Below are 11,926 nucleotides of genomic sequence, written 5' to 3'. Positions count from 1 at the left end.
GTCACTATTGTTTTAATTTTGCGAAAATCCAATTTCAGCGAAAATTTAAGAGTCGTCCGTTCGTTTAGACAGCTAGTATATAGCGTTGGAAATATATTGAAGCTATAGATTTTGACTAGATTTATGAAAAGGCAGAAATTACTTAGCAAATCTCAAAATCGTTAGTTTTAGGATGTTTTGGAGGATTTTCATTTGAGTCTTGTTGTGTTTCATGGTTCATGAAACCACGTACCATCGCCTCATGATCGTTTGTGAAAGACCGGTAACCATTTGTGTTTTCATACACGTTGTTCACAATATCAATAGCAGTCTTCATGAGATGTTTGTCAACTCTATCACGTGCTTATTCGGACCCCCCGCCTATTTGGGAGACAAGAGTAGTTTACCGTAATAATGAATTAAAAATCTGATAAAGCAAAATTTCATTAGTCATTAAAGATCGATTGCTGCATTTTCAGCATTAGCCCATTAGATTTTGCAAATTACTACCGTCAACAACAGCTCTAACTTGGGACAGTCTGATAAAACATGGGACAGCAATTTGGCCATCATTTTACCGAACCTCCAAAGTCATTTAATTAACATAGTCCCAAATCTCATAAAAAACAAACTATGTCAGATAGTCACAAATTAGAGCAGTTGACGGTTACTTCGCGTAAAGCGGGCTGAACAGTGATGGCAAAATTGACGCCCATAATACCAGCCACTTGATCGTTTAAGTACGTTATTGTGCTGACTGTGCATTCATCAGTCCGGGGTAAGTCTTAAAAAAGTAATGTTAAAATCCCGGGACACGCAACAAGAAATCCCAGGAGTCGTTCAATTATAAGTACATATTGCGGACTGCGACTGTATGCACGTTCAGTCCGGGGTACAGTGAGATTGGGTAACTTGCATCAGTGGAGGCTAACATGCATAGCCCTCTAATGAATGACCTGTCTGGTCATTAAATTACAACTACGCAGCTCCGCTCGCAGCTCTACTCTACCATTTTTGTTTTGATTTAACTTTGTATTTTAATGACCAGCCAAGTCTTTCATTTGACGGCTATGCATGTTAGGGGCGACGTCCATATTCAAAGTCGCCACGCGTAACGGGAAAAGACCGTTAGTGGGTAGGTATATCGGAATGTTGAGAGTTAGCTGTGGCATTGATGACCAAAATGAAACTCCACTAAAAATTCCAAGGAAAAAATCAAAAATCGCTTATCGTAGCGCTCACTTCTTCGCTTTTTCCTTTAGCATGCTATCCAAAATCCTTTCCCTGAGCAATTTAGGGGTGGTTTCAGAGTATAACATTCTTGCTTTGGGAGTTTTAAAAACAAAGGCCGTTTAAAAATTGTGATGGAATTTGGCCGTTGTAAACCTCTGAAAATGGCGACCTTTGTAGCGGGCCGTTTGTTTTGATTTTAGCGGGAATGAAAGCTTTGGTAAAATTTTGGTCAAATCATGAAGACCGTTAAGGTGGTGGGTAGGTATGTTTGAAAACTAACGGTCTTTTCCCGTTACGTGTGTGGCAAGATTGAATATGGACGTCGCCCCTTAGCCTCCACTGATGCAATAAGTTACCCAATCTCACGGTAAGTCTCAAAGAGTAATGTTAAAATCGCCGGACACGCAACAAGAAAATACCTGGAGTGCGGGGAATCAGGCTTGTTAGAAATATTCAATAAATAAGTGCATATTTGTATTCCCCTAAAATATAAAAGGCTTACAAATTTTATTGCTATTAAGATGAAAATCTTCCAAATCGACTATAGGAAACTGAATATCATTGTTGTAGTGCCATTGTAACTCTGCTTCTTGATCAATAATAATATTGTCTTGTGGTGCATCTCGAACACTATCCTCCAGCGTGTTGTCCAATGATTCTGGAGCTGGAATAACTTCAGCGGCATCATTCATAAAAACGTCTATTGCTTCTGGTTGCAAAAGAGCAGCATCGGCAACCTCTTCTTCTGAGCATGCAGGGTTCGATGAAGGAAATATTGAAGATGCTTCCTTTAACTGGAGAAAACTGTCAAAGACAGCCTCTTTATTGTCAGCCATGTATTTTTTCGTAGTTACACCGTGTCCAAGTCGGAATCCGTCTAGTTAAACTCTCAACGCGGCTAAAGCTACCATCTTTGTTATTAAAAAGAGCTACGTCAGCCGACTTTAATTTGAGGTGTTATAAGTGGCGTTCAGATATCTTTCGGTTACCGTGTTCATAAAAAAATCGGCGGGAACTTTATCTTAGTGCCCAGTTTCCAAAACGATACAGAAACAGCGACGGAAGGTTGAAAAGGAGCACAGGAACGAACAGGAAGACCAAAACGTCAAGATTTTTTAAAGAAATCCAATCATCTCGTCACACCCTTTAAACAAACAATCCAATGGGGAAACGTAAAAGTGTGAAGCGGAAGTTAGATGTCACTGAAGGTAAATTTGTGTTGAAACGAATTCAAGCACCCACAAATTTATTATCTATATACTATCCCCTGCCTATTATTATATTTTCACCACAAGTTTGGGCCTATTTCCTTCAATCACCAAAATTGCTTCTTTTTATGAGACATAAAGGTAACAAGCTAGTTTAGCTAGTAGCAAAAAAGGCTGAAATAAACCTTTGTTTTTAAAGAGGCCGCTGGAAAAAAATTGTTTGGTTCCCGTCACCCGACCGACCATGATTTCTTCTGAAAAATGAGAGTCGGAGAGACTGAAACTCCACCATCACCCTCCATGTTTTCTTTTATTTTTTGAGCCGACCGACCATGATTTCTTCTGAAAAATGAGAGTCGGAGAGTCTGAAATTCCACCATCACCCTCCATGTTTTCTTTTATTTTTTGAGCTGACCGACCATGATTTCTTCTGAAAAATGAGAGTCAGAGAGACTGAAACTCCACCATCACCCTCCATGTTTTCTTTTATTTTTTGAGCCGACCGACCATGATTTCTTCTGAAAAATGAGAGTCGGAGAGTCTGAAATTCCACCATCACCCTCCATGTTTTCTTTTATTTTTTGAGAGAAATTTACGCGGATATTTTTGCTGCCAAACATTCTGAAGTTAAGATATGACGATTTGAAATTTCAGATTTTCGTACGTCACACATACCTCACTTTGAAATTCTATTGTTTTAAAGCAGAAATTGAAAATTACAAATCTAAGTATCTCAGATTTGAAAAATAAGTAGCCCATAAAATCTGGAAGTTTTGCTATGGATCAAAGGCCAGCCCGCCAATCGTTTTATTCATTGTTCATTTTTGTTAAAATTTTAGAAACTGGTGTGAAATTGAAAATTCGATACAACGACGGAATCGAAAGTGAACTAAAGGATGCTGGGTTTTTTTGTTGCAAGGCTTTGGCAGAGCTGTCTAAGGCAGGGCTGGATTTGCAATCTGATGAGCATGGGAATGTATTAGGAATAGCCCCTGATGTAAGTTTTCCTCTAATACTTATCGTTTTTTAAATTTTTATAGATTCACAGTTTACTGACTTATGTATCCATCTGTTGATGTTAGGAAGTTTTTGCTCAATTGATGAGATTTGACAGATATGATGGTATCTACAACAAATATAGATGTTATAGTTATTGAGATATTCACCAATTTTGACCTTTTTCTCAAAAATCTATATTTCAGAAAATATAAACAGGGCATTTGGAATGGGGTTTGGCTTAAATTTTATCCTATTGAAAATGTCCTCCAATAAATGAATTTACAAATTTTATTACGTCAATATTCCTTTTATTTCAAAGGCATTGGAATGTTTGCCTACAATCCATCCAACATTATATTGCGAGAAACAAAATGTTCTTGCATTGTTTGAGGGATTCTATTATCCTGCAGAAATCATGGTAGTGTCAAAGAGGAAAGCAAAAGCTACCAGTGATCAACAAAATTGTAAGTCGATATTTCTTCCAGTATTTTGAGACAAACTCCTTTACATTGGAGGCTCTACAGCCTGCATGCATAGTAGCATAGTATTTTGTAGAAGTTTTCTAGTGAATTATATTTTCTCGTATTTGTAGAGCCGATAAACTGATAACTGCCTCTTGTTTATAAAGAGCTGTTTGGAGGAATTTTATTTATAAATTTTTTGCTTGATCCATTACAGCAGTTACAGAAGTTACAGCAGTTACAGAAGTTAATGAAAGAAACAAGAAAAAAAAGAAGTCACCAGATTCGGAATTAGAATTAAAAGGTATAAAAGACAGTCAACGCTTAACTGGTATATAACTTATTCTGTCGGCCTGATGCGTGCGGCTGACAAGTTTGCATGAAGCGGGCGGATCGTGTAGGTACGTTGTCACGCATTCAGTCCGGGTAAGTCTCAACAAGTAATATTTTGATTTTGAAGTTATACAAATTTTCAACTTTTAAAAAAAAATTGCGAGCTAATTGCCTTATTTAGAATTCTGTGTTATTATGTGGAGATAATTTTTCTGACCCAGGACTAAAATAGCAATTTTAACAATTGACCTTTCTGATAATGCTTCAGTCATGATGAAAGATCAAAGGCCAGCCCACCAATCGTTTTATTCATTGTTCATTTTTGTTAAAATTTTAGAAACTGGTGTGAAATTGAAAATCCGATACATTGACGGAATCGAAAGTGAACTAAAGGATGCTGGGGTTTTTTGTTGCAAGGCTTTGGCAGAGCTGTCTAAGGCAGGGCTGGATTTGGAATATGATGAGCATGGGAATGTATTAGGAATAGCCCCAGGTGTAAGTATTCCTCTAATACTTATCGTTTTTTAAATGTTTTTAGATGCCTAGTTAGTCAATTTTGTAATCACAGTTTACTGACTTATGTATCCATCTGTTGATGTTAGGAAGTTTTTGCTCAATTGATGACAAATTGAGATGTTATAGTTATTGAGATATTCACCAATTTTGGCCTTTTCTCAAAAATCTATATTTCAGAAAATATAAACAGGGCATTTGGAATGGGGTTTGGCTCAAATTTTGTCCTATTGAAAATGTCCAATAAATGAATTCACAAATTTTATTACGTCAATATTCCTTTTATTTCAAAGGCATTGGAGTGTTTGCCTACAATCCATCCAACATTATATTGCGAGAAACAAAATGTTCTTGCATTGTTTGAGGGATTCTATTATCCTGCAGAAATCATGGTAGTGTCAAAGAGGAAAGCAAAAGCTACCAGTGATCAAATAAATTGTGAGTTGATATTTCTTCCAGTATTTTGAGACAAACTCTTTTACATTGGAGGCCTGCATGCATAGTAGCATAGTTTTTTGTAGAAGTTTTCTAGTGAATTATATTTTCTCGTATTTGTAGCGCCGATAAACTGATAACTGCGTCTTGTTTATAAAGAGCTGTTTGGAGGAATTTTATTTATAAAAAAAATTTTGCTTCATCCATTACAGCAGTTACAGAAGTTACAGCAGTTACATCAGTTAATGAAAGAAACAAGAAAAAAAAGAAGTCACCAGAGTCGGAATTAGAATTAAAAGGTATATAAAAGACATTCTTTGAATTGTATTAAAATTGTTTTAAAATTTTTAGAGCCAGGGTGGGGAAAAACGAGGGGGGATGGAAAATTTTCATTTTAGGTATGGGGGGATGGAACCTGAAGGACACTATGCCAAGGTAAAACACCCCTGAAACACTTCACTCCAAGGTAGAACACCCCTAAAAAGCTACACCACCTGGAATATTTTCAAAACCACCCTACACTCCTATCAGACATGTATCATGGAATTTTGTGTGCATGTTAAATTTTAGAGAATGAAGCATCAAGCGTCATCCAACCTGTTTAATTTTCTTGCCTATTCACGTGTTCTTTTTATTTCCCAATAAAGATTATTCCCTTTTATCCAGCCAAGGCAGAGAGACAGAAATTGCTGAAGGAAAAGAGAGACCTGAAGAATGCCAAGCAAAAAGCTCAGCTACAGCAGAAGTTACAAGATCTAAATAAGTATTTTAATAATGTGTTTTATTAAACAAGAATTCAGTTTAGCCCGATTGTTACAGTAAAAATTTGTTTAATTTTTTTTAAATTTGTGTATAGCCTTAAAGTTTCTGTTATTAGAAAGAGGGTAGTCTAACTTAAATTTTCAGGTATAGCTTTTGAATTTTGTTCAAGTCATCAGGTCAGGTAGTTCTCAAGTAAGCTTTTGAAGTTAAAATTTGCTTTTCGAAAAATCTAAAAAACACGTAATTAAAAGGGCTGTTAAATTTATGCAAATGAAAAAAATAGCTTATTTTTTGACATATTTAACTACTTTTACGACTTAATTGATTGTTAAAACAATTTTAAAAAAAATTTTTTCGCTCATAACAGCCAGTTTTTAGCAAATTTGGCAATTGTTAGAAATATTTGACAAAATGTTCATTTCGAAAATGATACAGTAGCCTGTTTTTCACACTTATCGAAAGTGAATTTTGACTTCAAAAGCTTTTGACAACTACTTGACCAACTTATAAAATTATACCTCAAAATCTAAGTTAGACTATCCTCTAATAAAAGTGTTTTTGAGTTTAGATTCGGTCTCAGTGAGTCACCAAACGTCCAAAGTTTTTTTGAGTCACTCGGTATAATTTGAAATAATTCATCTTAGCTTGCCTCACCTCAATACATTGCCTGGATGTTCCCAAAGTCCAACTGGTAATAAAGCTGAAAATCCCACAACTGATGATGGAAAAATGACAAGCCAGCAAAGTGATGCCCAAATACAAGACAAACGTCCTGGATGTTCCCAAAGTAATAAAGCACAATTACAAGCTGAAAATTCACAAGGAAATGAAGAAACAGTTTCACAAGGAAATGAAGAAACAGTTTCACAAGGAAATGAAGAAACAGTTTCACAAGGAAATGAAGAAATAGTAGTGGAAGACCAATCACAAGACGAACAGCCTACTCCTGGTGATGAATCGATTGGTCATGCCCTATCACAAGGCATTAATGTTTCCAGTGATCTGGACGGGACTCCTCTTTCAGTTAAAAGTAAGAGTAATTCTAAAGTTCTTTTTATTCTCTGCTTTGATCCAAATTGTAGGTCCTCTAACTTAAACAGCTAAAATGAATCTTACTGACTGTATAAATTATTTGAGGACCTTCAGTTTCATAGTTTCCTCCTGGCTCAATTTTTAGCTTCCCCAAAAAGAAAAATTATAGGCCCTTTGTAAAATCCACCAATAAATCCCCCCTCTTTTGGAAAGTTTTCGGGAAAAAAATCCCTCCTGCAGAAAGGGGGAGTACACTATGAGTTTGCTGGCTAGGTTGACCCTACTTCACCAGACTTCACTGGTTTTTTTAAACTTATTAAGAAAATAGTTTTCCTTTCTATTCATTTGTAGGAGGAATTTCGACACCAAAAAGTTACGCCACTCTTCAAACAAGTGGTGGTCAAGGATATTTCACAGGTATTTACCCTTAGTTCTTAGGTTTTTCTTTAAATTTTGATTCTTCTTGGGTTTTTTCCACCCAGGACAGTTATTTATATTCAATGTATACCCTGTCTATTATGAGATTTGAGTGTTTTCCTCTAATTTTTTACTTCAGAAAGGGAATTTAGCCCAATTTACAATGAATTTCCCATTTTAAAGGCAATTTTTGTGGCAATTAATTGAGTGGGAGGCAGTCAAAGCACAGTGTTTTCCAATCTTAAAACCTTAAAGATAGGCATTTTTCAAGTTTGGTAGATGCCAAGAACAGGGTATGAAAAAAATTATTATTAAAAAAATATTGGAGGTGAAATGCTATTACTTTGTAAATATAAGGTGATGATTAGAGACCTTACTTGAGTACACTTCTCTTTTTGTTTTTTTTTGTTCAGGACTTTTGAATTCCAGCACAATGAATGCAGCTTGGTTAGAGGGTATATTCTATTGATTTATGTTTTTGTTTATTAACATTCTATTGTTTAAAACAGTGTAATTTCTTTTGAGACACTCAAGTGATTATTTACAAACATAAACTCATCTGAATCTCTCTATTCAATGACTGTTGTTTATACTGTTCTAGTAGTTACTAGAATTTAACAGTGTTCAAAATTCTTCCATCTCAGACAGATTTTCTCTCAGAGGTTTTGAAAGATGCATTTCCGCGATCTCAAAAACAGAAGAATCTGGCTTAGAGTTGTGTGTAAAGCCTAATTTTTCTCTGAGAATCTCTGCTTTGAGCACTAATTTCAAAATAATGATTTTAATATGTAATTATTTAGAAATCTCAGGCGTAAGACCAAGAGCAGACGAGCCATCACCAGAAATTCCTTACTTACAGCCTAAAGGTACTGCATTGAACTTTCTATCTTGCTTAATTGTTTAGAGTTGCACTGCGAAAATTAGTTCCCTTAAGGTAATTTGAAACCATATCAACCAGACATGTTATCGGATATTTTGTTTTAAATGAAATGGCTTCTAGCTCTTCATTTTGTATTTTTAGATGCCTCTTGCAAAAAACTTTGCGCGGAATGTTCAAAGAAAGATCTGATGATAACAAACTTGAAGAAAGAAGTAACAGCGTGTATGTTTCATATTCCAACCCTACCACTATTTACAGCAGCGGTCCAATTTAAAAAAATCAATTGTATTTAACTAAAATATGATACAGATTTTGACCCAAAGTTGTTATCCCCCTCTCTTTACTTGATCCCTCCAAAAACCCCCCTTTTTCTTCAGAAAATCTTAGGGGATAGGGGATAGATAGGGGATAAGGATCCCTATAAAGACTTTTCAGAAAAGTTTGACTCCCTGTTAAAAAGGGGGCTATGAAGGGTATCAGTAAACAAACCTTGTTAAAGCCTAATTTTAATAAATTTCTTTTTAGTGAAGCAGAAATTAAATCGGAATTTCAACTCATTCCAAAAGGTAATACTATTGGGTACCTAATAAATAAACTTTGCAGCTACGAGTCTTATTACACCCACGAAATTTCTACTAGAAAAGCTTCACCACTCCCTCTTATTCTACCCCTTCTGTGCTTAATCGTAGGGGAATTAAGCTCAGAAGATTAAGTATTATGCAGGATCAAGAACTGTGCTACAACTTTGCACTCAGATTATAAGTCTCTTTTTTATTTTTTTTGTTGCCTGTTTAGGAACTGTCTAAAGAAAAACGTCTATTGCGAAAACCGTTCTTCCGCATCCCTGGAAATAACAAAGTGAGTTTATTCTTAAAATATTTATGATTGACCAATAATTGGCCTCTTCCAGAAAAAAAAATTGTTTATGGGGGTAGAGGATTATAACAATTTTCCTTTGTTTTTAGACCCCTAGGACAACGGGTTTCACCCCCCCCCCCAAACAAGCATCACCTGACCCTCAGACCCAAAATTACCCCTGGGCAGAGCAAATCTACACCCCAAACAATTCAAATTTTGACGAATTTTTGCTACCCCCAGGACAATATCTTCCAACCGGGGTGAACAAACAAACATTTTCTGGAAGAGTCTATTATATAATTTTTCTCCTTTTCAGATGGAGCTCGTCAAAGGAAGCGGGATCTTCCTGAAGAAGGACACCATTTGTCAGGCGCACCTTCTTCCAGAGTTTGGAAAATGTTTTCCTTACCTACTTAAAAGGTTGGGTTTCTTTATTCTATTTTTATGTTTTTGAAGGGGTGAGAAATTTCTAATAAAAAATCTGCTTGTTATCCGCTAAGATTTACCTTGATAAAATGTGCTTTATTTCCTTCTAGATTGTTTTCCCAACGTGAGCTGGTTACCCTGAACCACACAGGGGTAAATGGGATGGATGAATTTCCCAAAGATTTGTTGAATGTCATTCAAAGTGAGTTTTAAATTTGTTATTTCATATGAACCATCAGTTTCTCTGTTCCTAAAAAGATTTTAGTGATGCATCTGAACTAACCATGGAATTCAGTAGAAAAATTAGCCTATGGCTCACAAATTCTTTTGGATGGATTATTACAATGATATTGTGAAATTTAAAAATCTTAACAAGCACCTGTTATCAATGGTTTCTAAAAACATGGATACTCAAATCTGACTAACAAATAAATTTGAGATTTTTTTGATTATGCTATACAATAAGGTTTTGATTATTTTATGTTTTCAGTCTTTTGTAAAGCAAACACATACGACGTAGTCAGTCGCTACGATAAAACAAGGACTGAAATCGACAAAAGCCGCATTAATGAAATGTGCACAAATGTTGTTCAGTCTGCCCGCCACTATTTGAAATTCGGCAAAAAGTGGCTAATCCAATCTGAAGAAGAAGAAGAAGAGAAAAATGAACCGCACAATGCCACACTTTAACGTTATGCTGTTAATTAATTTTGGCGGTAACTTATTTTGGAAAACTTGAACTTCTACTTTTTCTTCTTTCTCAGCAATAAAGACAATGTTAGATAGCAAGAAATAAAATTTATTTTTTGAGCGTCCAAACAAAAAAAAATCAAAAAAAATAGTTTTAAGTAGTAATGCGAAAAGTATTGTCTCGAGGACCTATACAGTACACCTTCCCCGCAATACAAATTCAGCGAGTGACAAAGTTTTCCTCAACTAATTTTTAAGGAACCGTCTAGTCTATAGTTTGTTTTAATTTTGAAAGTAACTGTATGTACATGTTTTTTTTTTATAAGCAAGTGTATGCCCCTTGATCAGGCTCGTGCATGCTTAAGTTCTCAAAGCATCCAGGCATAGATTATGCTTATTATATGCTTATGAATCATGCTTATAATTCACCCCGAGCCAAGTTTTAGTTGAATTTTAGAAATTTTGTAAAAATTTGTTCAGATTTGGGAGCAGTGGTAGCCGTGGAATGTCTTTTTTTTACTTGACCTCAACCAAACCATTTTAAACTGATAAAAAATGATAATTTGAAAAATATTTCAGACTGACACATATGCTTATGTTATGCTTAGGAATTCTACAAATATGATCCTTCATATGCTTATAAGCGTTATGCTTATAAAAAAAAACATGTACTCGAAGATAAAATATTTTTAGAACACCCTGTATATATAAGTTATTACTTTATGTCTAGCTATTTCAATTGTAATTCGAAACCATTAATTATTCATTACCTTTCTATAATTATTCTTATATTTTAAATTTAAATTTTTTCATGCCCTAATTGGGCATGGAATTTGGAATTATACTTCCCCAAAAAATTGAAGGATGGGATTTTCATGTTCCTTTACTCTACTTCTAGGTACCTCCGGCTAATTGTTTTCTAGAAAATTAATTTTTAATTAATTTCCTTTATTATATAATATTATATTATATTATTTATTATTTTAATTTTTGGGAAAATAATTTTGAACGTTCCCTTTTTGTCCTAATCCTTCTATTAGCCTTCTTTTCAAAAATGTTTCTTTCCATTCCACCTGGGGCAGTCCATATAGTATGTACGCAAAGATTTTCTTGAAATTTGGTACCCCTCCCCCCTTGTACACAGAGAACAATAGAAATGATGTCATTTAAACAATAGATGAATGCTTTTGCTAAACCCTCCTCTCCCCTCTCCCCCCCCCTTCACTGCGTACGTACTATATGGATGGCCCCCTTATTAATTTTTGAGATTTTTTCTACTCACTGCTGACTTACCCGTTTATTAGGTACTTGAGAGTATGTGTTCTCAATCTTGAGTATATGTCCAATATAAGCAACATAATTTCTTTTTTCTGACAGAATTTCTTCATTCACCTTGAGGTACCTTGAACATTTCGGTCAACCAAGCTTTTCATTCTTTGGTTTGTTATATTAATTTATTTGCCATACCGTTTCTATATATTTGAATTGCTTTTTCCACAGATCAAGAAATGAGAAATTGTAAAAAAAGAAATAACAAGGGATTCTTGGCTGGTTCATTGTTGCTTTGTCTTGAAAATCCGATTTAAAGAAATCTGAATCGTTTATGGTAAGTGAAATATATTCTTTTACTTTCACGAAAGCAATAAATTTAGGTATGACGATAGATACTAGGATTTGTAGGATTAACTTACTTTTGCAAT

General features: G+C 35.0%; 2 long non-coding RNA genes across 2 annotated transcripts; both read left to right on the top strand.

Annotated features, from left to right (window-relative positions):
* The first annotated feature begins 7,305 nt into the window (after nucleotides 1–7,305).
* Nucleotides 7,306–8,467, top strand: LOC136818017 (uncharacterized). The gene is made up of 4 exons (XR_010848182.1): nucleotides 7,306–7,372; nucleotides 7,786–7,827; nucleotides 8,173–8,238; nucleotides 8,394–8,467. It is a non-coding gene; the product is annotated as an uncharacterized lncRNA (long non-coding RNA).
* A 269-nt stretch (nucleotides 8,468–8,736) lies between these two features.
* On the top strand, nucleotides 8,737–10,930 carry LOC136818016 (uncharacterized). The gene is made up of 5 exons (XR_010848181.1): nucleotides 8,737–8,818; nucleotides 9,048–9,110; nucleotides 9,427–9,530; nucleotides 9,647–9,738; nucleotides 10,027–10,930. It is a non-coding gene; the product is annotated as an uncharacterized lncRNA (long non-coding RNA).
* The last annotated feature ends 996 nt before the right edge of the window (nucleotides 10,931–11,926 follow it).

This window comes from Clytia hemisphaerica, unplaced genomic scaffold, assembly GCF_902728285.1.
Source record: "Clytia hemisphaerica strain Z4C2 unplaced genomic scaffold, Clytia hemisphaerica genome assembly, whole genome shotgun sequence".
Lineage (NCBI taxonomy): Eukaryota > Metazoa > Cnidaria > Hydrozoa > Leptothecata > Clytiidae > Clytia > Clytia hemisphaerica.
The sequence above is the reverse complement of the archived record's forward strand: the minus strand, read 5'-3'. Positions and strand labels throughout refer to the sequence as shown.